Genomic DNA, 27,247 nt, shown 5'->3' on the forward strand with positions numbered 1-27,247 from the left:
TGTCAGCTTGTGCTTTGTCCTCAGCTTGCCTTCTGCTCCCTCATCAATAAGATAGGTGTGAGACCTCCCCAGGACCAGAAGAGGAAGGTCACCTGGCAAGGAACACAGACAGTAAAAGGGAAAGAAACCCAGCCCCTTCTGATTGGGTACAGGTGACTCATAGCTAGAAGTGGGTGTATGAGTTTGCTCCGGCTGCCGTAACAAAGTACAGCAGACCCGGGGCCATAAACAACAGAAACCAACTTTCTCCCGATTCTGGAGGCCAGAAGTCTAAGATCAAGGTATTGGCTGGGTTGGTTCTTCTGAGGCCTCTCTCCTTGGCTTATAGACGGCTGCCATCTCCCTGTGTCTCCTCCATATGGTCCTCCCTCTGTGGGTGTCCGTGTCCTAATTTCTTCCCGTAAAGATATCAGTCATATTAGATTAGGGTCTACACCAGTGGCCTCATTTAACCCTAACTACCTTTTTAAAGAGCCTGTCTCCAAAAACACTCCCACTGTGAGGGACTAGGAGGTTAGAGCTTCAACAGATGAATTTGAGGACACAATTCAGCCCATAACAATGGCTTTCAGAAATAATCATTTTCAAACAGCATCCCTTCAAGATGTCTTTGAAAATGCCATCCTCTTTCTGCTGCAATAAAGGGAACTTAGGAAGGGGGTTGGGGTTTCGTAGGAGGAGTGGCCCAGCAGCCGGAAGCAACAGTGAGAAACCTCAGGGAAATTGAAACTGAAGCCAGACTGCTTACCTTCCTACACCCTTTCATCCAAAACCTCACTGGGTGTTTTGTTTTGTTTTGTTTAAGATTTTATTTATTGATTTGAGAGAGAGGGAAAGAGCATGAGCAGGGGGAGGGGGAGGGGCAAAGAGAGGGGGAAGGAAAGGCAAAAAGAGGGGGAGGGAGAAGCAGACTTCCCACTAAGCAGGGAGCCTGATGCTCCATCTCAGGACCCCAGGATCACGACCTGAGCCGAAGGCAGACACTTAACCGACTGAGCCACCCAGGCGTCCCATGGGTGCTGTGTTCTGTCTTCATTACTAAGAGCATCATTCTCTCTTGTTTATTTGTGTATTTACAGTTTCATTTTTGAATTAAGTTATCATTTTTACATACGGTAAAATTCACCTGTTAGTGTGGAATTCTATGAATGTTGACAAAAGTATACACTTGTGTAACAACCACCACAAGGAGCATGTAGAAATATTCCATCATTCCCGTCTTCCCTTAGAGTCCCTCCCCTTCCAGTGGCTGGCAGCTACTGCTAGGTTTCCTGACCCTATAGACTTGCCTTTGTGAGAAGCATCATACTCTCTTAATTTACAAACAATGCTGACAGATTTTAAAGACCAAAGCATAACAGAAGCAGCAAATTAGAACTGGGGATTGGAGTGGAGAGAAGCTACCCTGACTGCAAGAAGCTAAATAGGAGACACAACGAATTTGGGGGCAGACTGGCATAGATCCCACCCTGCAGGACAAAGTCAGTGACCCCCACAGTGTTTAGGATAAGACCTGACTCCTCACCCAGCCTGTCCCCAAGCCTCCCTGCTGTCACCTTGCACCCGCTAGGCACCAGCTCCCTCGGGCTCCTTCCTGCGTTGGCACGCTTGCTGTAGATGCTTCCCGTGTCCACAATGCTCTGCCTCCTCCTGTCACATCTGCTCCCCTTTTCTGACTTTCAGGCATCAGATGACCCAGCTCCTGAGCCACCCATCGCTCACCTGCCCTCGCAGTGTCCTGTTCAGTCTTCTGCACGGCACCTGACACCACCTGCTGTTTTTCTTGTCGACACAGTTATTCCATCTGTTGAGCACCCATGAGTACCAAACGCTGTTTTAGGGACCAAGACAAGAACATGAATAAAACAAGTCCCTGTCCTCCTAGTGGAGATTATTTCCCAGTGAGGGGAGACAGTCCAACACAAACGAAGAATTATAGAATATTTCAGGTTGTGAGAGACGCCGTGGAGGAAATGAAGCCAGGCCCAGGGAAAGCACAGAGGCTGTTGGGGCTGAGGCAGAATAATAAGGGGACGGTGGTAGGATTTGAGCTTAAAGAGGGTGCAGCTCATATAGGACTTTGGAGGCTGTTAAAAAAGCCTTGGGAAACCATCGAGGACTTTAAAGAGTGGAGTGACACCATCTGACATTTTATAAAAGGAGGAAGAATATAGGGAGCCCCTCCCTGTTAGGAAGCTATTTCTATGATAGGGGGATATGGTGGCATGGACCAGGGTGCTGGCGGTGCAGGGGTGAGACACAGGGATTCGTGGGGCTGCTGGGATGCTCACACGCTGCTGGTGGAAGTGCAAGAGGCTACAGCCACTTTGAAAAACTGGCTGTTGGTAATACAGTTGAACATTCCTCACCCTATGACCCAGCAGTGCCACTCCTAGGTATTATACTCAAGAGAATTGAAAACATATGTACACAAAAAGACTGGTAGGAGAATGTTCATGGCAGCACTGCTGTGACCACCATATTTGGGGATGCATGGATCAGTGAGCAGACACGCATCTTCTGGAGATGGAACCCGAGAGTGCTGCCCAGAGCCAGAGCACCGTTTTACAGGACAGGAGGCCATGCTAGAGAAGGTGGCTGGAGGCATGGAAAAAATGAAATCATGTTTAGAGTCCTGTGTAGGGAGACAGAGAAGTATATCATCCATTATTCAAAGTTTAGCAATCAGAAGTGCTGAGCAATCAGGAGAGTTGAGTAGTGTTGAGATGGGAAGGATTACTAGTTATTTGCATAGGGTTAGAAGTTAAACAACTCCTGATGAGAAGTTTGCACTGGGGAACTCCTCCTTGGGGAGCATGATATAGCCTGGTTGGTCCACATACAGTATGAGAAACACATTTATAGTCCTAGAAACGTACTGGTGCCAGAAGTGACTTACAGCTTAGGTAGGCCAGACTCTGTGCCCAAATGAAGAGCGTCTGTCCCGGGTGTGGCACACAGCCTCTGCCCCCTCTGACTCCAGCATGCACTGCATCTGCCTCCCCAGGGAGAGAGTGTCGAGCTGGGACTACCCATGTGTCATTTGTACTCTGATCTCACGCATCCTGTGCCCCTTTCAAAGAGGTCATCCTTGGAGGAAATATATTTATTTATTTATTTTAAAGATTTTATTCATTTATTTAACAGAGAGACACAGCCAGAGAGGGAACACAAGCAAGGGGAGTGGGAGAGGGAGAAGCAGGCTCCCCGCCGAGCAGGGAGCCCGATGCGGGGCTCGATCCCAGGACCCCGGGATCATGACCTGAGCCAAAGGCAGACGCTTAACGACTGAGCCACCCAGGCGCCCCAGGAAATTTATTTATTGGAATGAATCTGTTCTTGCTCAAAATTTCTAGATTGTCCCCTTTCACACCTCTTTCAGAGCCAAGTTAAGCTGCACACAAAAACCAGAAATTTAATTTACAGTTAGGTGCAAGTTAAGGTTGGACACTTTTTTTATTTTTTTTAAAGATTTTATTTATTTGACAGGGAAAGACACAGTGAGAGAGGGAACACAAGCAGGGGGAGTGGGCAAGGGAGAAGCAGGCTTCCCGCTGAGCAGGGAGCCAGACATAAGGCTTGATCCCAGGACTGCGGGATCACGAGCTGAAGGCAGACGCTTAACCACTGAGCCACTCAGGCGCCCCAAGGTTGGACACTCTTGAAGTGGAAATTGGTATGCTCCATTCTTTCTTTATAGAATCGTGAAATTAACCTCTCTTGCTTTGGCTGCCAAAAACCTCAGAGACAGCCCCTTTACAAAATATTACTTGCTATTTATACTTTAATCACTTGGACATGCGGCTCTGATAAAGAAATCAACTTGAAATACAGATAATGCTACCTAAATTTAACAAACCATTCCATTATGTGATTTTCATTATAATCGTTTTCAGTCACTGTAAAATTAATGCCACCGTTCTTTCAGAAAAATTGGAAAACACAAAAAAGCGAGAAGTAAAAAAAAAAAATCACTGTGATTTTTATTATTTTAATGTAACCTTGTGATGATTTTTGGTTGTATTTCGTTCCAATCTTTTTCTTCTTTAAAATTCAGTTTCTAGGGACGCCTTGGTGGCTCAGGTCATGATCCCAGAGTCCTGGATTTGAGCCTCATATCAGGCTCCCTCCCTGCTCAGGGGAGAACCGGCTTCTCCCTCTGCCCCTCCCCCTGCTTGTGCTCTCTCTCTCTCTCTCTCTCAAATAAATAAAATCTTTAAAAACATAAAGTTCAGTTTATACTACTCTGTTCAGGTGTAGCAACTTCCATAGTCCTATATGTTTTGTCATGATTTCCAGAAAGTTGTTTTCCTGATTGTTTTTCTCTTTTGTTGGGAGTCACGTGTTTCTGCTTTGGCTGTGCCGTTGTGGCGATATCTGGGCACAGGCACTGGTGAATGGCTTCATGAGGTTATTACCGGGAATCACAAACCCCCGCCCCCCAACCCGGCTACTCCAAGAACAGCTCGTGAGGATTCTGAAAGCCCTTCCCAGCAAGGAACATTAGGAATAATCCCTGCATCGCCGGAATGCGTGACCAACCTCCCCAGATGGCCACCTTGATAGGGACCACTGTCTGAGGGTGGAAGTCCACTGTATCCTCGGCTGATCTGCCAGGCGGGAGTCGCGGTCCCCAGCCGGGCTCTAGGGACCGGGCTCCCACATCGCGCGTGGGGGTTTCCCAGTAGGCGCCGGCGGGGGGCGGGCCGGGGGCGGGGTCGGCCGTGGCGGGCGGGAAATAAAGGAAGTGGGAGCGCGGCGGCTGCGTACTGCGCGCCCCGGGCACTTTGCCGCCCGCCCGCCTAGCGCGGCTCCCGGCTCTCCTGCCAGCCTCTCGACCTGCTGCCACGGCCGCTGCGTGGGTGAGTAGCCCCCCGCTACCCCGCGCGGCCGTCTGCGCTGAGCTGCAAGCTTAGGAGCCCCTGCCTGACGGGCGACGGGATGGCTCAGTGCTCGCCGGCGGCCCGACCCTCCCAGGCACAGTCCCAGACCGCCTGCGCCCGGGGGTGGGAGCCGGAGGGCGGGAGGGGAGGCCCCGCCGCCAGGTGCCACCCCGCCCGGAGCGCCTCGTGGGCCCCCGCGGTTAGAGCCTGCCGGCCCTCGGCCCCCGGCGTCGAGGCAGCCTTTCACCCCGCCTCCCGTCCGCCTGGGCCCCTCCTTGGGTCCTCGCGGCGGGGACACCGCCGGAAGGGCTTCCCCCCCCCCGGAGGAAGGGGGACACAGGGGGAGCGGGAGCGGGGCCCGCGCGCGGCCCTCGGATTCTCTCCAGTGGCTAGTGGCCGGAGCGGCCCTCTCCTTGGGTAGGCTGGAGATGGCTTTATTGTCTCCTCTCCGAGCGAGTCTTCGGGTTTGGCCGGCGGCTTGTGGGGCCTCGGCCGGGGTGCGGTGGCGGGGGTGGTGAGTTGAGGACTTAAGACAGTGAGACTAGCGGCTGCCGGTCCAACCTCTGAGAGGAAAAAACCGACGGGAAGAGACGAGTTCAGGTCACACATCTGTCTGTTCAGCACCAGATCCAGAACCTAAATCCAGACGCAGACCTTGGACTCTGGTCTCGGGCACTTTTCCCTACTTCCCCTGCCTCAGTGTGGCCAGAGAGCCCGTCTTAGAACTGTTAGAAATTACATGCATATATTGGCTAGTGGTAGAAGTCAGTTTGTTGAATGACTTTGTGACCCCAGGGGACCCTGGGAGAGCCCTAAAGCCCTCAGCTACAAAGTGGCTGGGCTGGCAGGGATTTTGCTGGGGTCGTGGAGGGACAGTGGTGGTGACAGTGGGGGATGAGCTTGAGGAACACAGGTGAGGCCTTCTGGGATTGGATTGGTCTGAAAAGGGTTGAGGAGCAGGTGAGAAACCCAGCACAAAGCGCCCCCACATTTACAGGCAACTACCTAATTCCACTGCCAAGCCTGCCTGCCCTTCCTGCAAATCTTATCTGTCTGCCCAAGCCTCACTTGGTGGCATCTCAGCTGGTCTCTTTCTATAGAAAGGAGCTGGGAAAGCTGCTGAAGGATGTGGTTTGTCCACATTCCATCTCCACCCATCTGGGGCAAGTGGCAGGCTATGAGTTGGGGAAGGCTCTCCTGGGCCTTGGTCTCTGCCTTTTTTTTTTTTTTTTTTTTTTTAAGATTTTATTTATTTATTTGACAGAGTGTGAGTGCTTGGGTGTAAGCACAAGCAGGAGGAGCAGCAGAGGGAGAGGGAGAAGCAGGCTCCCCACTGAGCAGGGAGCTGGAAGCGGGGGCTCCATCCCACAACCTGAGCCAAAGGCAGACACTCAACCGACTGAGCCACCCAGGCACCCCTGGTCTGTGCCATCTTGAGACAGACCTTGAACCAGGGCCCTGAGTGTCCACTGGAAGTCATCAGTGACTGTTCCTGGAAGATAGTCTGGTTTTGGAGCCAGAAGGAAAATGGGAAAGGGACTTCTGGTTTTAAAAGTTCAGGTGGACAGAGCTCTAGTAAGGCCTTGTTGGGAAGAGGATAGATGTCAAGCCTTTCATTGCTGCCGGGCATGTGGTGTTCTGTCCCTCCTGCCCAGGGAGAGAAGAGGTACAGGGTCGGCGTCCACAGGAGGCCTTGTGAGGCACTTCATAAGTGGGGTTTAAAGGCAGCCTTCTCATGGGCTTCCTTGAGTACTGAGGTGCCCAGTGCCCATGTGGTGTGGTTCATGAGGGACAGGGTGCTGTCTCATGGGAATGGAGACAAACTGGCTACTGTCATACATCAGGACGTAGGCTTTAGTGTGTTTGTTGCAAAGAGCTTTGGGAACATGGGGTGGGTTGCTGTTTGTTTTGTCTGAGGAGGTTAGGCCATCTGAAGGGGACTCTGATGAATGAATAGGATCTTGCCAGTTGGATAAGGTGGGAAAGTGCACTCAGGGCAGTGCAGGAATGCTGGGGGAGGGGTGCCTAGGCGGGGAAGAGGTGTCTCTAGGTGGGAAGGGGCATTGCATGCCCTCCTCCGAGGCCTCGCCCAGGGAAGCTCACAGCCTTAGCCAACCTGGGGAGACTCATTGGAGGAACTGCAGGTTTCACTCATTGGCAAACGAGAACGGCCTGTCAGGAGTGCTGAGGCCACATGGAGGAGCAAGATATGAGATGATGGAGTCTTCCAGGGCAGGAGTCTTGGCTTGAGAAGGACAGTGAATGACATTTGAGCTGTTCTCTTTTTCTCTAGTGCAAGGGACTGTGACAGGAGGTCACCATCATGATCAAGGACTGTGTGTTCCTTGGTGGTAGTACCCAGGATGCTGGCTCTGGATTCCGAGCTCCTGAGAAGACTCACTCTAGAGCTGTGGCCATTGGAAGTCCTTTCTGTGGTTGTACCTCTAGTGACCATTTGTCAGTCTGGGGCTTTGGAGGGCAGTGCCGCCCTGGATGCCCCCTGGGGCCAGCTATCTACCCTACCGGGCCTCCTATGCATAGGATCCCATTAGCAGCACCTTGGCTGCCACACCTGGCTGGCCACCTCCCAGACCATACCTGTCCTTGCCCAAAGCCACTGAGGGGTCTGAAAAAGACAGCTAATTGAGGATGGTGATAACATACAGAGCTCACTGTGGGCCAGATACACACGTAAAGAACTTTATGTGTGTTAGTTAGCTCATTTGGACATCACAGTAATCAGAAGCAAGGTTATCATCCTTATTCTTCAGATGGGAGAGCACTGAGTAACTTGCCCACGGTCACAACTGAGGGAGTCAGACCGTAGAGTCCCAGCTCTCAGTATTATATTACACTGCCTGGATTTCCAGGCTACTCACTAGTCCATTTTCCAAATTTGGCCCATCTACCTCTGCACCTCTACACTGGTCAGACGTGAAGGGGCGAGGAGCAGAGAGAATGGCCGTGGCCTTTCTGTGGACTCCCCTCCCCTGCAGGCAGCTAGTGATGTGCGTGGGACAGGATGAAGCTTCAGGGAGCAGTGCCGTGGACCCTCTGGGCGGGATTTTGCCCATCAGGTTCCCCAGCCTCCCATCCCTGGGGTTCAGTCCTTTCCCCACCTTCCCCTCCTCTTCTCTTTCTGCCTGCAGAGGTCAAAATGGGGGAGTTTCAAATGAAAGGCAGACTTGATGATCTGGATGAACCATAAAGCAACCATCGAATGGAAATCGTGGTTGGCTTTTTGTGTCCAGGGTCCTAGAAGCCACCAGCTTAGAAAATGAGGAAGTGGTTTGTTTTAAACTAACCTCTCCCGTTGGTAATCCTATCAGCTTGGTGTTGGGTGTTGGAGACGGGTGCCAGGCGGTGGAGTTTTATCACCCTCTCTGAGTCACAGACCAGGTTTAAAAGGGGGCTGGTTACGTTCAGACACCCAGAGTGGCTGGACTGACACTGCCCCGTGTGGCCTGGTAGACCAGCTGCCCTCGTGGAAGGATGTGGGCTGCATGGAAGTGGGGCTGCCACATGTGAAGAGAGGTGTGCCTTCTGGGTCCAGGGTGTCGGGATCACCATGGAGATCCTGGCAGAGCTTCGTGCCTGGGCTTCTGCCTGGTCTGAACGGGCTCCCAAGCCCGCACTGAATAAGCTCCTGCCATGCTGCTGTCTGTGCTGACCAGTGGGGCAGGTCTGCAGTTGCTGATACGCTCCTGTGCTTAACAAAGTGCCTTTCTTCAGAGTTAGGAAAGTGAGTGCTGTGGCCTCGGTCAGGGGCCGGCCAGTTTTTGGAGTGCCAAATGTAGCGTAGTGGTGGTGGTGGGGCTGTCTGAGCTTTTATCTGAGGCCAGCAATGGTGTTGCTGTTTTTCTGTCAGTGGGCATCTGTGCATCTGTAGTTGCTTTCATTTGCATAACTATCTCATTTTAATTCTCAAGCGAATTCTATGAAATTCTGCAGATGTGAAAACATCAGTGGTGGGGTGTTTCTCATGTATATGCTCATATTTAGACAAGTGTTTGGATGGTCAAGCCCTGGGTCCAGGACTGGGCCATGTCCCAGGAGCTTCTGCTTGGATCTCCACACCCTCATGCGCACCCCACCCCCATACCCCTCCCCGGCCAAGCCAAAGTGAAGGGTAAGAATCTCATGAGGCAGGGAGTGCCCTTTTTACAAATAGGGAAAGAGAGGTCACATGGCAGGTTGAGAGCCAGCTGTGACCTGGGTATCTATCCCTCTTTAAAGGATCCCTCTGTGGGCTGGGAATGCGTGAGCCTCTTAAAAGCTGCTGGGCCCCAGGGACTTAGGGAGTGTGGGGCTTTTCTGGGGTTTTCATCTGTCTTTCCAGGGAGAGCCAGCTGAAGTCTGGGGGACTAGTGTTCAGTTAGGGCTTGGGGACAGCAGGAGACATGACAGGAGTAAGGGAGCAGAGGAGGAGGTAGTAGATGGGGGGCGGGGGATAGGGTTTGAATCAGGAAGGCTGTGGGAGGTGGTGTAGGGTTCCCACCTGGGAGTAAATGCTGGAGAGTGACCTGGGGCTGAGTAACTCTGGTCCCCTGAGCAATAAACCAGGCCTGAGGTCTGAGGCATTTGTGTGCCTCAGTTTGGGAGAAGGCCAGCCGGGTAAATGAGTCACAGCACCAGCAGCCCCTCTCAGCATTAGCGAGGGTGTTACTTATAATGGATCACCATCTGGGAAGTCAGATCCATATGGGAAGGGCTGGGAGGGGCTTCTGCACCGGCAGGCAGCTCCTTGGAGACAGAAAGGAGGCCGCAGCCTCTGGGGAATCCTGAGCTTTAGGTGCTGACTTCTGGTGAGGGAGGGCACTGTGTTTGGGACTGTCCCTCCACTTTCTTCTGGGCCCAGACACCTCTATGTATGGTAGCAGGGGTGGGGAGAGGGCAGAGGCTCAACACCCCCTTGACCCTGGAATCAAGGCAGGCCCTGCTATCGTAGAGGAGGTAGAGGGCTCTTGACTGGAACCTCTTCTCAACTTTCCAGCAGGTATTTCCTCACCCTGTCCTGGAGAGAGGGTAGGGTTAGGGTTGTGAGGTCAGTGGGCTGGCGGGCTGGCAGGCCCCTGGGATTGGGTGACAGCAAGCCTTAAGGACAGGCATCCCAGAGGCTACTCCAAAATGTCTAGCTCAGCCTTTGTCCTCGCCTCTCTCCTCTACAACCCTCTCCCACTCCCGCTGCTTGTGTTCCTGCTCTCGCTATCTCTGTCTCTATCAAATAAATAAATAAAATCTTTAAAAAAAAAAAAGATTTTATTTTTAAGTAATCTCTACACCTAACATGGGGCTTGAACTTATAACCCTGAGATCAAGAGTTGCATGCTCTACCCACTGAGCCAGCCAGTTCCTGGGAGTTAATTTTCAAGAAGTCCAGTTTATCTGGTTTTTTCTTATATCACTTAATTTTGTGGTGTCATATCTAAGAAATCATTGCCTGACCCACGGTCATGAAGTTTTATTCCTGCGTTCTAAGAATTTTATAGTTTTAGCTCTTGGGTTAGTTCTATGATCTATTTTGAGTTAATTTTTGTATATGATGTGAGGTAGGGGCTTGTGGATACCCAGTTGGCCCAGCACCATTTGTTGAAAAGACAACTTTTTACCTGGTCTTGCCCCCTTTGTCAATGATCGATTAACCATAAATATTCGAGTTTGTTTCTGGACTGTCATTGCTCGTCCACTGATCTTATGTTTATCCTTTGCAATACCACACTGTCTTGATTACTGTAGCTTAGTAGTAAGTTTTGAAATTGGGGAGTGTGAGTCCACCACCTTGTTCTTTTTCAAGATTGCCTGTTCTGTGCCCCTTGCATTTCCATATGAATTATAGGAGCCATCTGTAACTTTCTTGGGGGGGGAAAAAAAAAAGCCAGCTGGGAGTCAGAGAGGAATTGCATTAAATCTATAGGTCAGTTTTGGGGAGTATTGCCATCTTAACCGTAATAATTCTCCCAATCTGTAAGCATTGCATGGCTTTTCATTTATTTAGCTCTTTAGTTTCTTCCAACAGTATTTGTAGTTTTTAGTGTACAAATCTTATGCTACTTTTGTTAACTGTATTCCTAAGTGTTCTCTTTTTCTTGATGCTGTTATAAAGGTAATTGCTTTCTTAATTTCATTTTTGGGTTGTTGATTGCTGATGTATAGAAGTACAGTTGATCTTGCAATACTTACGTCCTGTAGCCTTGCTGAACTCACTTATTAGTTCCAGTAGTTTTTTTAGTGGACTCCTTGGGCTTTTCTACATGTAAGATCATGTCAACTCAGTATGTTTTAAAGCTTCTCAGTTGATTCCTGTGTGCTAGGGTTAAAAACCATTGGGTTAGATCAGTGGTTCCCATGCCTTTGAGATGGAAAGGTGGGGGAACAGAATCAGAGCACTTGAATTTCTAAGGACTTTTCCTCTGTGTCTGTGGGGAAGAATGAGGGCCTGGGAGCTTAGAGAGGGACCAGTATCCTACACTCCAGCTTCCTCCAATCCTGGTAGACCCAGTTGGGCTGGGTGAGTGAAAGTGTACCTTTTACCAAAATGTGTTTTGGGTGAGAGTGGCAACACCCTCCCTGCTTTGAGTTGTCAGAAAGAGCCCGTGGGAAAACTGGTAAGAGTCAAAACCCAAAGGAAGAAGTCAGAGGCTTATGGAAGCCATTGAGGTCCTATTGGGGACTGAGTAAAGGAGGAAGTCTGGGTCGGAGCCACCCAGGGTTGTCAGGACTGTCTTTCTGGCTCTGCCTTGACCCTATCCACCCCAAGTAACTGGACTTCACCCCACTTGAAGGGAAGGACTTTTTCATACAGCTCTACACTATTGGTTTTATTTTCATAAAAGCGGATGTGAGAACTGGCAGGCACCTTAGAAATCCACATTGTTTAGAAAACTGTTGTATCCTCTTATTAGTTCCTTCATTAATTAGAGAGCTAAATGAAATCTCGGACACATGTCCATTTTAAATTTGTACAAAAGTCATGGTTTCACTTTTTTTTTTTCTTTTATTTAGCGGTTTGGGAGGTCATCCACTGAAAAGCATGCCCAATGGATTCACATAGTCTTTTCTTTCTTTCTTTCATTTTTTTTTTTTTTTTTTAAGATTTTATTTATTTGAGAGAGAGAGAGCACACGAAGGGGGATTGGCAGGCAGAGGGAGAAGCAGGCTCTCCACTGAGCAGGGAGCCTGACATGGGACTTGTTCCCAGAACCCTGGGATCATGACCAGAGCTGAAGGCAGACACTTAACAACTGAGCCACCCAGGTTCCTTCACATGGTATTTTCTTACCTGCCAGAGGCAGTAGCTAAGCAGAACTTGTTTCTTGACTTTGCCAAATGTGTGTGTGTCTCCCTCCCTCTCTCTCCTGACTTCGTTTTGTTTTGGTTTCTGGTTTGCACATGCAGATCAATTATTCCCAGTGGTGGCATCAGTGATCAAAGATTTGGCTTTGTGGTCTCACCATGGACAAATGGATTCTCTGTTGAATGGGGGATGACAGAGAGGCTGGATTGTTGGACTTTACTGTGTCCTTAGTCTCTTGAGTTCAGTTTGGTTCAGAATTTTGTGTCCACCAGGAAGAACAACTCTGACATCTGAACCAGTAAGTCTTCGTGTATCTATGTTTACTCTCAACCTGGAGCTGATGTAGAATTGATGCCACAAGCTCTCTCTGTCTGTAGTTCAGAAAGGCCTTTGCCTCTCATTGTATAAATGTGAAACAAATTTCTTTAATTATCGGGGAGTTAGGTTGTAAAGTGTCTTAAGTTGGAGAAACTCTGTTCTGATCACCTTGTGGACTTGAATAAATGTCTACATCAAGTATTTCTAAAATTTCCAGAAAATATGGAAATTGCACTTTTTTTTTTTAAGATTTTATTTTTTTTAGGTAATCTCTACCCCCCAGTCTCTTACCCCAAAGTCGCAAGATTAAGAGTCGCGTGCTCCACTGACTGAGCCAGTCAGGTGCCCCAAGGAAATTGCACTCCAAATAATTTAAATGCACTAGACTTAAAAAAAATTCTTACAGAAACAAGCATTTTTTAAGAATGCAGATTTACATTATTAAGTCTTTGACAAATGAGAATAAATTAATAATTTAGTGTAAAAAAAAGCTTTTCTCTGATTTATTAGTATTAGATATAATGCTGATTATGTTTGGTAACAGCATTCAGTAAATCAATATAATAAATTTTATTTTACCTTCCCACCATGCCCAAACTTGTACAGGTAGACCATTACTCTTACATAATGTTTAAGGTTATAAAAAATGTAAATTTGTTTTCAAATAAATTCAGTTAAATTGTGACCGTGTTTTTATTTTAACAGTATTTGAAGATAAAGCTTAAGTAACCTAAAACCTCGGATAATATTAAATTGGGCTAGTTAATGGGTAGTCATTGTATACCTAGAATACTGAAACACTGATTACTAGGTATAATTTTAAGTTTTTTTTTTAATATACTAAAAAGCTTTATCTTTGGCTAGTATTAATGAATGTGAGAAAGTATGAAAGGGGTGTGGGGGGGCTATAGAAAGTTGTGTTATGTATTGTGTTCAGGAGTTGTGCTAGTCTGCTAAAATGTTCGTGTGTGACAGCTCTCAACCCCCTAGTTCTCTGGGAAGTACAAGTCAATTAGTTTGGTTAAAAGTTATACTTAAGGGCGCCTGGGTGGCTCAGTCGTTAAGCGTCTGCCTTCGGCTCAGGTCATGATTCCAGGGTCCTGGGATTGAGTCCCACATCAGGCTCCCTGCTCAGTGGGGAGCCTGCTTCTCCCTCTCCCACTCCCCCTGCTTGTGTTCCTGCTCTCGCTGTCTCTCTCTCTGTCAAATAAATAAAAAAAATAAAATCTTAAAAAAAAAAAAGTTATAATTAATATGAATGGCAGATAAAAACTTTGTGTATATGCTTTTAATTTTCAAGCAAAAGGGTTTTGTTTTTTTTCCTCAAAGCAGCATTTCTCACACTTTTTTGTCTCTAGATTCTTTTACACATAAAAATTATTGAGGACCCCAAAAGCTTTTGATTAAGTGTGTTTATCTATTATATTTTCTCTGTTTGAAATTAAAACTGAGAAATTTTTAAAGTATTTGTTGATTCATTGGAAAATATTGATGCTTATTGCTTGTTAACATGAACTTTTAAAAATACTGTATTTTATAAAACACTTTTCGTGAGAACAACATTGTCATGTTTCTGCGGATCTGTTAAATGACTGAGTCTGAAAAGAAGCTATGAAATATGTCATAGCTTTGGCAAAGTTTGCTTATTTTGATGGTCTTGCTTTCTTGGTTTACTCATTGATGCCTTTACTGCCAAAATGAAAGATTATTTTTTACTTTCCGTGTAATCCAACTGGATAGCAGAGATTCTGTAAAACAATAATTTTTGATACTTTATGGTAACTTTAATATATTATTGATTGCTTGAAGGGAAAAAACCCTACAAAGAACAAAGGCTCATCACTTATGAAAGAACTAAGGTTTTGTTAGTTTCATTAACAGACAGCTCTGGTTTCTCAGGTATTCCATGATCCTCGCTTAAATGCCAGATGGCCTCAGACAACACTTTTGGTGTTGCCTTTCAAAAATTGGACCCTAAATGTAGACAAAAAATTTTTTTCAGAATATGTTATGCCTAAAACAGTCATTGAGATTTCTCAGAGTGCCCCTGTAAATCACAAAGGTCATTCACCTTCTAAAAAGAGAAATACTATAAAATGAATTAGATTTGTTTGAAGTGTCACTCCTGTGAGGGCTGCGTGCAAAGAGCAGCTGTCGGATCAGAAGAGGTGCTTGCTCGGGCGCTCCTTGGTTACGTTTGTGCAGATAAAATGTTATGAATGCAAATATTTCAGAAAACGTTTCCTTTATGGGAATGCCTTTCTGCCCATAATATGTTTTTATTCTCAGGGGAAAGTGATGAAATTTGTTATGAAATGGTTATGTATCGTACCCCAAAAGAGAATCTGTCTCTCTTCCATTCTTACATTACCAGTTGGAGAAATAAATTAATCACAAACAGTAAGTCTCTGCCACCTGTAGATGATTTGGGGTGTGTGTGTGTGTGTGTGTGGTTTATGTGTGTATCTCCAACAAAGGACAGAATCAGAGCCTTGTGGAAAAGGATTATACCAAGTACCTTAAACTAGTAATACTTAAAAAAAACAGGCTTCTGAGTTAGCATGGCTTCAACAACTTTCAGACAACACCAGTGCTCGGAGTCAGGATTTCCAGGGCACTTTTTACTCTGGATACTGACTGACAGCGCCATGGAAGTGGCCTGCTGGCAGGCTGCCAAGCTCAATTTCTATAGGACACAACAGACCCGTGTGGGAAACTGTGCTGTGGGGATTTGCTTGGAATATTGCTGAGGTTTCATTTCCATTTTCTAGATAACATGAGGAAACTCCTTAAGCTGCCTGTACTGTCTGTAACCTGTAACAATTTAATAGACTCTGCTTTGGGAAACTGAAATGAAACATTTAAAAATGATACCTAGTTCTCTGCTGCCCTCCTGCCCCCCCACCTCACTCACGTACCCTTCTCCCCTGCCCTGGAATTCCTGTGAAGTCTCCCTGTTTTGAAGGCAGACGCTTAACCAACAGGGACCTAGGCACCCCTTGTTCTTCCTTTTTGAAGCTAAATTAATATTCCACTCTATCGGGACGCCTGGGTGGCTCAATCGGTTAAGCGTCTGCCTTCAGCTTGGGTCATGATCTCAGGGTCCTGGGATTGAGCCCCACATCGGGCTCCCTGCTCAGTGGGGAGCCTGCTTCTCCCTCTGCCTGCTGCTCCCCCGCTTGTGCTCACACACTCTCTCTCTCTCTGACAAATAAATAAATAAATAAATAAATCTTTTAAAAAAATATTCCACTCTATGGATAAAACCATGTTTTGTTTATCCATTCACCCATCTATGGACATCTGCATAGCTTTTGTGAATAGTGCAGCTAGAACATGGGTGTACAAATATCTGTTTGAATTGCTGTTTTCACTTCCTTTGTGTATATACCCAGAAGCAGAATAATATATATTAAATCATATGGTAATTCTGTGTATAATTTTTTGAGAAACTGTTACCAAACTCAGACTTGTTTGTATATCGGATACACAGTAATCTAATGTCTGAGATACCGGCTTTGAAGCAAAGAAATCTTTATTATCAGAAGGGCAATCCAACGAGAAATCAGGATCATTTCCAAAGCTGAGTGACCCTGCTGAGCCTAGGGACAGCTTATATATTTGAGAGGAGAGGAAGGGGTTTCTTGAAACCTTAAGGGGGTGGGGCTCAACAACCTAGAGATAAGCATTCTTCCGAACAATGAGGCACTATTTGGGACCTGGTACATCAAGACCGATGTTACCATCCGGTCCCCATTAGGTTTATTTTATTTTTATTTTATTTATTTGTTAGAGAGTGTGCATGTGTGCGCACACAAGCAAGGGGGAGCGGCAGGCAGAGAGAGAGGGAGAAGCAGGGAGCCCAATGCTGGGCTCGATCCCAGGACCCTGGGATCATGACCTGAGCCGAAGGCAGACGCTTAACCAACTGAGCCACCCAGGCGCCCGCCCCCCCCAACCATTAGGTTTCTACAATCAATGGGTAAACGGGGAGTAGGGGTAAAAAGGCAAAGTTAATGATTGATCATGCATGAAACATAATTAGGGAACATAACAGAATGTGGAGCTGAGTTAATAATGCAATTAATACAACCATAGTTCTGTTTATGCTCTCAAAACAGGTCCAGGAACCAAGTGTGTGGCCTCAAAACTGCCATACTGTCCTTTTTTTAAACAGGATATAATTCACAAGCTGATAAGTGTAACCAGGGCCTTCCTTGGAATGTCGAATTTTGCATGATGCGCATGTAATGACAAACCACTTTTCACTTTATGGAGCCAGTGCCTACAAAGCCTTGCCAGGAACCCTGCCCGGCCCCTGGCTGATAGGGCCATAGCTGTACAGGGTAGTTAGGAAGGTCATTTCCTGATGCCAGGGAATTTAAGATACTTGGTGGACCTGAATAAGAGAGGCAAGAGACTGACTATATAAATGGACAGTGGCCAGACTGTACGTAAATGCAGAACCCACCACCTGCAGCAACCTACCCAGGAAACCATAACCCCTCCTTACATAATGACTAGCTCAGGAAGGCAGCCTGCTAGAAATCAGACGTCTGTCTCTGGTGACAATCCAGAAAGCTAAAAATAACTTCTGTAACAATTGGCCCCTAATGGCCTTCATTAATAACTGGTTTCCTACTGTTTGTCCCTGCTTCCAACTTAGGACCACCCAGAAAAAACCAAATATGCACCCCTAACCAATCACCCAGGGTGCTACCAGCCTCCAGTTGGGGCACACTTGAAGCCCCCTCCTTTTCTTCACTGTAAATCTTTCCCACTCCTCTGCCTGCCTTTGAGAGTCTGCCAAATGCAAGTGTCTGGATAAATAGCCTTTGTTCCCAGTTTGGGCTTTCTTTATTTCCATAGAGGAATTCACTCATATTTATAGGAACTGCCAATGAAACCTGCTGGAATTGGTTAGGCTTGGTTTCCTGCCCTCAGGTCTCAAATAATAAGGTGTTTAAAAGTCCAGTCCGAGATTCCTTATGAAAGTCTCTGGTCAGAAGTTGATTCTGTGGCCTTAGTAGTTCAATATTGAGTGGCTCTAAGTTTGCAGAAGAAACTTTTACAGGTTTAACTGGTTAATGAACACCCTTGCTGTACTCATGTAAACTACCAAGCCTGTGGAATGAGACCAGCCCTTATTTATGTCAAAGAATAATCTTTGAGATGATTATCACAGGCAGGAAGACTGTCAGGAAAAACTGTGGAAGACTTTGAAATGGGAAATGAAAAAACCCAACCTGGATGTTCAAACTAGTACACCCTTTTAGGCTTTCTTTGCCTTTTATTGCCTTTGAGTTATTTTACATCTTTGTAAGTTGCAGAAAACTGATACTAATGCAAATGATTGTTAATAGAAATGCAAATGAGCTGTCCAGTGGAATACCTTGTGGATATTGACTAGTTTGGGGTGTGTTTGTAAATTCATTTCAGCTTTCCCATTGCCTGTGGCTATGGATCTTTGATTCCTTTGAATGGTTTTAACATTTTACTGTTTCCCCCATTAAATGAGTTAAATAAAATCTTTAATATGTGTTCATTTAAGAAGGAAAAGAAAAAGGAAATCCACCTTCTCCAAACCCGTTTTTCTGAGGAGGACACCAAGGCCCAGAAAAGTGAACTCCCTGTCCCTGTATTTTCCAGATAGCACTTTCTCTTCTGGATCCCCAGTCTGGGGAAAACATAAAAATACCTATATTTTCACAGATATACAACTGACTTGAGTTTGAACTGTGCAGGTCCACTTATATGCAGATTTTTTCCATATATAAACTTAGGCATTGATAAATACAGTGCAGGGTATACCGTAAGTGTATCTTCCTGATGATTTTCTTAATGACAGTTTCTTTTTTTCTAGCTTTAATTTTTAAAATTTTAAAAAGGTTTTATTTATTCATTTTAGAGAGCAAGAGAGAGAGAGCGGGGCGAGGGGCAAAGGAAGAGGAGAGAGAGAATCTCAGGCAGACTCTATGCTCAGCACAGAGCCTGATGTGGGGTCGATCTCAATCCTGAGATCATGACCTGAGCTGAAATCAAGAGTTGGACGCTTAACCGACTGAGCCACCCAGGTGCCCCTCTAGCTTACTTTATTATAGGAATACAACATATCATACATATAACATGCAAAGTATGTGTTAACCACCTGTTTACATTATCAGTAAGGCTTTCAGTCAACATTAGTAGTTCAGGGGTGCCTGGGTGGCTCAGTTCTTAAGCGGCTGCTTTCGGCTCAGGTCATGATCCCAGGGTCCTGGGATCGAGCCCCGCATCGGGCTCCCTGCTCAGCAGAAAGCCTGCTTCTCCCTCTCCCACTCCCCCTGCTTGTGTTCTCTCTCTCGCTGTGTCTCTCTCTGTCAAATAAATAAATAAATCTTTAAAAAAAAAAAAGTTATATGGGCATTTTTGACTGCACAGGCGTCAGTGCCCCCCCAATCCCCACGTTGTTCAAGAGTCAACTGTGTATAGACCTAGGTCTATATATAAAAATAGATATATCTTCATATATATTTAGCTATAAAAAAGATATAGATACATGAGATACATAGATACATATAGATATGGTGAAAATAAAGCAAAATCTCACTGACATAGAATCAGGAGGCCAGCAGGGGGTACCATCGTGCGCAGACCTAGTAGGAAGAGAGGGTACCTTGCGAGGGCCCCCCCCAACTCTACTGCCCCAGCAGGAGGACTGATGAGAGGACAAATGAGCCCAGCCAGTGAGAGACTGTCATAACTCAGCCAGTGAGAAGCCACTATACTTGGAGCCCCCCTTTTACTCCAGTGGACTTTTGTTTATAACAGCCCTCCCGGCTTCCCCCTTTCGTCTCCAAGTGTTCTCCTTGCCGAGGACTTGCCTATGGTGTTGCCTAAGTGGTTTAATTTTTTTAAGGTGAACATCTCACACACACAGTTGACCTTTGAACAACATGGGGGTAGAGGCGCTGAGTCCCCTACTTGCAGCCCCACGGTCAGAAATCTACATATGACTTTTGACTCCTCAGAAACTTAACTGCTAATAGTCTACTGTTGACAAGAAGCCTTACTGATAACACAAACGGTCAATTAACAGATATCTTGTAGGTTATATGTATTCTTATAATAAAGTAAGCTAGAGAGGGGCACCTGGGTGGCTCAGATGGTTAAGCATCTGCCTTCGGCTCAAGTCGTGATCTCCAGGTCCTGGGATGGAATCTCACAGTCTAGCTCTTGGCTCAGCTGGGAGTCTGCTTCTCCCTCTGCCTCTCCCCCCTGCTTGTGCTCTCTTTCTCTCTCTCAAGTGAATAAATAAAATCTTAAAAAAAATAAAGTAAGCTAGACAAAGGGAAATGTTATTGAGAAAATCATAAGGAAGAGAAAATACACTTACAGTACTGTAAAAAATCTGTGTATAAGTGGACCCACGAAGTTTAAACCCCTGTTTTCAATGGTCGACTGTATATAGATAAAGAGATATCTCTTCCCATGGTCTTTTTTTTTTTTTTAAAGATTTTATTTATTTGAGAGAGCGAGAGCATTAGAGAAAGCATAAGCAGTGGAGAGGGAGAAGCAGGCTGCCCATCGAGCAGGGAGCCCGATGCAGGGCTCGACCCCAGGACCCTGGGATCATGACCTGAGCCAAAGGCAGACGCTCAACGACTGAGCCACCCAGGTGTTCCCCCTGCCGCCCACAATGGGTCATTTTTCCACTATTCCTCCAGCTGCATGCACCGTGCCTGCACATTCGACGAGCTCAGCGTGGGTTGTTGATTGATGAAAGCCATACTCGCAGTCACACAGCTGGTTAAGTGATGGGCTGGGGTCATGCAGAGTTGGGTTCTCCCAGCATAATGGTAGCATGCCCCCCTGTGCGATGTTGAGTAACCTTGAGGTCTGCTTGGTGGTTGGTGAGGAGATGAGTGTGGTGGGGGGGACACAGGTGAATCTATGCTGGGAAGGAGAGGCCTGCCCTGCCAAGGTTTTGTCCTCCTAAAACCTTTGTCCTTCCGGGGCACTTGTGTATACTTGCTCCTGCCTCCCTTTGGCCCAAGCGCCCAAATTGACTGACTTTATGGGATGGTGTTGGGCTGTTTTTTGGTGAACTTTGGGGTTTTCAGTTAATACAGGGACATTTGGCATCCAGGGTAGGGCTCTCAGGCCTCAGGAAAGGGGACTGGAGTCGGAGTAGACACACATCAGGTACCCGCTGTGCTTATGTTTCTCATGGAAAACGAACGGGCCCAGGGGTGGGCACCAACTTGCCCCGCACCCCCAGCCTTGGGCAGCTCTGCAGGTGCTGTGTTCCCTGCCCTCACTGGGCAGCCTCCAGTCTCAACCTTGACTCTGAAAAATGAGGTGGAAGTGCCTTCTTGACAGGCATGTCATGAAGGCTGGAGAGAAGCCGCAAGCAGAGATGAGCCCGGCATTGTAGCTGGTGTGTTCCCATGTCGTCAGTATGTGGTGGTTGCTGGGGTCTTGTTACGAGTAGTAATACTTGCCTTCCCTGCACCTCAGAATCCTAGACTGATAAGGGTGGGGGAGAGCGGGTCTCCTAGAAACCAGCCGTGCAGAATCTCAAGTCCCAGGCTGCGTCCATCATAGGTGAAATACTGGCTGTGAACAAGCTAGGTAACTGGAAAGCCTTGTCCAGGGGGAAGCCAGTGGCTTGCTCTTTCCCGTTTCCATCTACCTCGCCATTTTCCTGCTGGATCTCAGAAAGGAGAGGACATCAGTTCTTGGCTGCTTGAGTTTTCCTTCTTGCTGGCAACTTTGGTTAGGAATTGGGGTTCGGGGATGGAGCCATTAATGACACAGAGCCCTTGAGGTTTTCCGTGGGTCTTCGCTCCTGTATGCCTGGTCCTGCTCACAGCTGACAGCTGACTCATTGAGTTTCTTCTTGAGTAACAAAGCAGTGAAGCCAGAGGTAAACCAGATGCAGGCAGACACTCTGCCCTGAAGGTTTATGCATCCCCCCGAGGCCCTGCTCAGCCAGGCGTGGGAGTGCAGCCCCCTTTCCTAAAGACCTCCATTGGGCCACACATCCCCGGGGTACTGTGGCAGTGACCCTGAGGCCTGTGTGACCTGGGCACAGCCCAGCTGAGCTACAGTCCCTCTTGTCTCTGACCACCGTGAGGCCTGTGCGTACGCTGAATTTTCACATCTATCTCCTTTGATTCTGGACTTAGTAGGAAAACACCACACCAGGGTATTCCTCACAACCCTGTTTTTAATGATGAAAAATGGGAACTATAAATGTCCAGTAATAAGGCATTAATTGTATTTTGGGGTATATGTACAGTAGAACAGGGTTTTCAACCTCAGCACTGTTGACACTTTGGGCTAGAGAATTCTTTGTTCTGGGGCGTGCCCTGTTGTAGGATGTTGAGCAGCATCCCACTGGATGCCAGTAGCACACTCCCCAGACAACGAGAAATATCTCCAGACACTGCCACATGTTCTGGTGGGGGGGGGGGGGGCGAAGTCATCTCTGGTTGAGAACAAACCTCTGCAAAATAAAACATTTTTTGAAAAATACCTATTGAAGCGGAAATACCACAATTTGAAGGAAGACAGTCTACCTGAGGATGTGGATGTGTGTATTGTTAACCTTAAAAATAAAACTGCCAGTTATTTTTACCGGCAAAAATAGGTTTATTTAGCAATAGCAAAGAATTGCAATTTGGGACAAGCTAGCCATGCCAAAGCCATAGGCAAGTCTCTAGAACAAGGGAGAGGAACACTCTTTTATGGAGGAAAGGGGGAGGTTGGGAGGGCTGTTAGAAACAAAATTTCTTTTTTTTTTTTTTTAAGATTTTATTTATTCATTTGACAGAGATAGATACAGCGAGAGAGGGAACACAAGCAGGGGGAGTGGGAGAGGGAGAAGCAGGCTTCCTGCGGAGCAGGGAGCCCGATGCGGGGCTGGATCCCAGGACTCCGGGATCATGACCCGAGCCGAAGGCAGACGCTTAACGTCTGAGCCGCCCAGGCGCCCCAGAAACAAAATTTCAATGGATGAAACGGAGTTTGAAGGATAGTGACTCTCATTGGCTGGGCTGTGGGGGGAAGCCTACCTACCTTCTGCGGTGGTAGTTAAGTAGTTATCTACTGGCAGGGTGTGGGAGCGCCCCCTGCTGGCTTCCTGACTCCATTCTAACCAAGGTTTCCTTTTGTTAATTTTCACATTTCCCCCTTTTTTGATCACGATCTTTTTTGAAAGCATTGCTGATCAAGAGTCAGGTTTTCCATATGTAGTGGTTTTGTTCCTTAGTGCCAAGAAGGACCTTCCCTGGTTGTCATGTCCTACTTGGGAGGGAAAGTGCATAGCAGTTGGAAATCCCTTAAGGCCACGGTGGATAACGAGGGTTAGGAGGGAGAACTGTCTGGCACTTCCCACCTATAGTCTATATTTATCAAAATGTAAGTATTGGAAATCATCTTGAAGCACTGAACCAGCATCATGTTACTGGGTACATCGTTTTTAGAAAGTTTGATAGACAACGAAATACAAAACTTAAAATAATTCAATTTTAATTTCTGTTTGAAGAAGTAAAATGAATTCCAAATTGTATGATGGTTCTAAGCCAGGACTCTAACTCTGAAAGTAGCCAGCTGAAATATTTATTGGCACTTAATTCTGACATCAGAGAGAAACGTTCTCCCTACAAAGGCATGCCTCCTGAAGTCTCTGCTTGTAAAGGGACCAGGAAAGGAGAATACTGGATACAGCTGGATACAGCCAGAGCACACTGAAAGGCGTAACTGAGCACACTTGGGAAGATTCAGTGCAGGTGTAAAAATACAGCCATAGCTGTTGGGACTTTTTGCAGAATAGCAAAACTTAAGTGAGGTTTTAAACCAGTATTGTTGGGGCGCCTGGGTGGCTTAGATGATTAAGTGTCTGCCTTCGGCTCAGGTCATGATGCCAGGGTCCTGGGATCGAGTCCCGCATCGGGCTCCCTGCTAGGCGGGGAGCCTGCTTCTCCCTCTGCCTCTGCCTCTCTCTCTCTCTGACTCTCATGAATTAAAAAAACAAAAAAATCATTTAAACCAGTATTGTTATATCTCAGAAGAGCTGTTTGGAATAAAATGTTTTATCGATAATATAGCCTGTGAAGTTGCAAATTCAGAGGCCATTAATTTGTTGTTGTTTTGTTTTTTTAAGATTTTATTTATTTATTTGACAGAGGGAGACTCAGCGAGAAAAGGAACACAAGCAGGGGGAGTGGGAGAGGGAGAGGGAGAAGCAGGCTTCCTGCCAAGCAGGGAGCCTGATGCGGAGCTCGATCCCAGGACGCTGGGATCATGACCTGAGCCGAGGCTTAACGACTGAGCCACCCAGGAACCCCTGGAGGCCATTAATTTGGGTAAGAATCCAGAGTCAGTTAATAGTTTAGGTAAAAGAAGGCTTTTGTGAATTCTGAGTGTTCTTAACCCTTCAGAAAAAGCAAGTGAGAAATGAGTCCCAGAATCATGATGAGGTTGTTTCCAAAAGGCCATGATCAAAAGAAGAGGTTTCCCCCTCTCACAGGGGCTGGGAGATGCAGGTAAGGACATCATCTTTCCACGAAAGAGAGAGAAGCAGTAATGAGAAAAAGGTATACAGGCCTGCTCCAGACCTCTTGGAAAGCTGTCTCACCCGGTGGTGTCTGCTTCAATTCCAGAACTTCCCTTCCAGGTCAGCAGGGGGTGTGCAGGTCGAGCCAGAGTCTGGTGCTTTCTGTAGATGTGTTATGTGAATCCAGAAGTCTTCTCCCTGGAGTCTGATGGCTTAAGAGTCGGTTAGCAGTCTCTGATAAGGTCGAGTCTTTCTGGAGGTGTCTTTTTCAATTGACAAAATCTCCATGGTACAATATGTGATGCTTTAGGTGGCCATCTCCTGGGAACACACTGGGAGAAGATGGCATTACTGAAGCGTGGGTATTTTTAATAGAAGCAATTAGTTCTTTACAATTTTGAAGTAGATCTCCTTTTATCAACTGTGGATCAGAGGAGGCAGGGGCCAAGTGCATTGGATGTCCTGCGAGTATCTCAAAGGGTGATAGTCTGTGATTTCCTGTAAGGTAGATCTGAGATTTGGAAGTACTGGTGGCAATGCTTTCTGCCAGGGTATTTGGAGGGTCTCTACACATTTTGCCAGCTGAGTCCTAATACTGCTGTTAGTATATTTGACCAACCCTGAGGATTAAGGGAGGTATGGACAATGAAAGTATAAAACCAATCAAATAGCACAGACTTGTCGAAGCACCTGATAAGTAAAATGGGTTCCCTGTTCACTTTGAAGTTTGAGAGGTTCCTCAGATAGGGATAATCTTTTTTTTTTTAAGATTTATTTTATTTGTTTGAGAGAGAGCACAAGCAGAGGGAGAGAATCTCAAGCAGACTCCATGCTCACCGTGGAGCCTGATGTGGGGCTCAGTCCCACGACCCTGAGATCATGACCTGAGCAGAATACCAAGAATCAGACGCTTAACTGACTGCACCACCCAGGCGCCCCAGGGATAATCTTTTCTAACAGAAGTTTAGCCACAGGAGAAGCATTTGCCAGTGTAAAAGGGAAAGCTTTTGGTCAGTGAGAAAACATACAAGCCATGACTAAAACATTTATCCCTAACATCCATGAGATGGGGAAACCATATAAAAACCGTCTAAAAGCCTGAACAGCTTTCCCTGGATTGTACTTTGGACGGGTGGGACAAGTGAGGTGGACAGTTTTTGTGGCCTTATTAATATTTCCCTACCGGGCGCCTGGGTGGCTCAGTTGGTTAAGTGACTGCCTTCGGCTCAGGTCATGATCCTGGAGTCCCAGGATCGAGTCCCGCATCGGGCTCCCCGCTCGGCAGGGAGTCTGCGTCTCCCTCTGACCCTCCCCCGTCTCATGCTCTCTCTCTCTATCTCATTCTCTGTCTCAAATAAATAAATAAAATCTTTAAAAAAAAAAAAATTTCCCTACCAGTACTGGTTCATGAATGCTGTAATTTTGTCAGTAGATCAACAGTTTAATGCATGTACCGTGGTAGATAGCAGAAATATTAGAATTTCTGGTAGGGCTGGATTATTTGGTCCAAATCAGAGTTCTCTCTTTATCAAACCATTGAACAATTATTACATTTCCAATATTGTTTTTTCCTCTCTGGGGTCAACTGAGTATCTCTGGTCAGTTTTTCCAAATTATCATTGGTGAGAACATCCCTTTGGAACATGACAGAAGTTTGGCTACCGGTTTACTTGAAAGTGTGGTTTCTGTTTTTGTTTTTTGTGAAGCTATCAGCAAGGTGGCATCCAGTAAATTATGGACATAGGAGCCTTTTAAAATCGTATCCCCATTGAAGGCAAGGATACCTCGTTGTTTTCATAATATTCCAAAGTCACGAGCCACACCAAAGGCATATGGGCTGTCGGTATAAATGTCTGCAGTCTTACCCTCGGCTAAGGCACAAGCTTGAGTGAGGGCGTGTAACTCCGCCTGTTGAGCTGACACGGCCGGGGTGAAGGTGCTGCTCAGTGACTTCAGGAGTTGCAGGCAGTAGCATAACCAGCATGGTATTTACCATTTTCCTCTTTATCAGTGGGAATACTAAGAAAGCTCTGTATAGATCAATTCCAGTGAAAAAAATCTGCTTTCAGTGGAAATGGATCTCAGTAGCATGTGGGAGTTAGGGACAACAGGGTGCCGTGGGATAACAGTGCTATTTATTGCTCAGAGGTCCTGGACTAACTTCCACCCTTGGCCACTGGGTTTTCTCACAGGTAAAACAGGGGCATTCCAGGGACTGGTGTAGGAAGTAATGAGGCCTGAGCCTTGTAATCTGTTATGGGCGTAATGCCTTGAAGTGCGTGGGTGTCTTTGTTTATATGGTGTGGATTAATGCCGAGGAGAGGTTTTGAGGGATCTCTTTGAATCTTGATGGGAGGTGCACTGTGGCTTCTGCCAATTATCTATCGACTGAAGATTTTGCCCATAAAGAGGAATGTAACTGATCCGATAGGAGTAAATGATCAGTGTCTCCAGACTCAGCTATAGTGCCATCAGAGAAGAAACAAATAAAAGATGTCAAAGGCTCATCTGATTTTTCTGGTTGGCTGTTTTGATTACTACTAACAAATTCTAGAATTATTTACCCCTTTTGGGAGAAAGAAATTCCTGCCTGATACTTTTCAAAAAAAAATCTCAGCCCAGCAAATGAATAGCAGTGGAAGAACGAAGGAGAAAAGGTTATGTATCTCTGAAAGGGTCTAGACAAAGGGAATAGGTTCAGAGACAGGAACGTGTTGAGGTTTATGAGAGACCCCTACTGTTTGATCTGTTTTAGTACTCTGCGGGGGAGGCCGCATTATAGCCGTGGGGTTGAGCCCCGAGAGTATAGCTCTGGTGTTAGTATGGACACAGAGATTAATTCCTGATCTGCAGAGTGGTTTCTCCAAGCCAATTAAGAGGGAGGAATGGGAAGAGCCCCTGTAGTTCCTTAGAGCCTCATCATTGGGAAGTGGGATCCCGGGAAGGCTGGCGATGGGGTTAAAGGCTCCTGAAGTGCTTAAGTTTGTAACAATCTTTTTTCCAGTGTCCTGGCTCTTTGCAATAACAGCAGAAACCAGGAGGGTTTGGGTTTTAGGAGTCTTCATTTGCTGAAGTTGAAAATTAAGAATTTTAGTGGTCTTTCTTTTAGGTGACTTACCTGGATGCCAGCCAGCTGCTCTGGCAAATTAACTAAATCTGGAGTGGACATAGTTTCCCATTCCATCCTGGAGTTTCCCATTCCACCCTTTT

At 46.6% G+C, this 27,247-nt stretch overlaps 1 protein-coding gene across 1 annotated transcript in view; it reads left to right on the forward strand.

Annotated features, from left to right (window-relative positions):
- The first annotated feature begins 4,754 nt into the window (after positions 1-4,754).
- The window catches only part of BID (BH3 interacting domain death agonist), a 41,273-nt gene continuing 18,780 nt past the window's right edge, over positions 4,755-27,247 (forward strand). The window contains exon 1 of the mRNA XM_032390898.1: positions 4,755-4,862. The gene's annotated coding sequence lies outside the window, so the exon portion shown is untranslated. The remainder of the gene's footprint in view (positions 4,863-27,247) is intronic.

The sequence above is a fragment of the Phoca vitulina genome, unplaced genomic scaffold (assembly GCF_004348235.1).
Source record: "Phoca vitulina isolate PV1807 unplaced genomic scaffold, GSC_HSeal_1.0 scaffold59, whole genome shotgun sequence".
Lineage (NCBI taxonomy): Eukaryota > Metazoa > Chordata > Mammalia > Carnivora > Phocidae > Phoca > Phoca vitulina.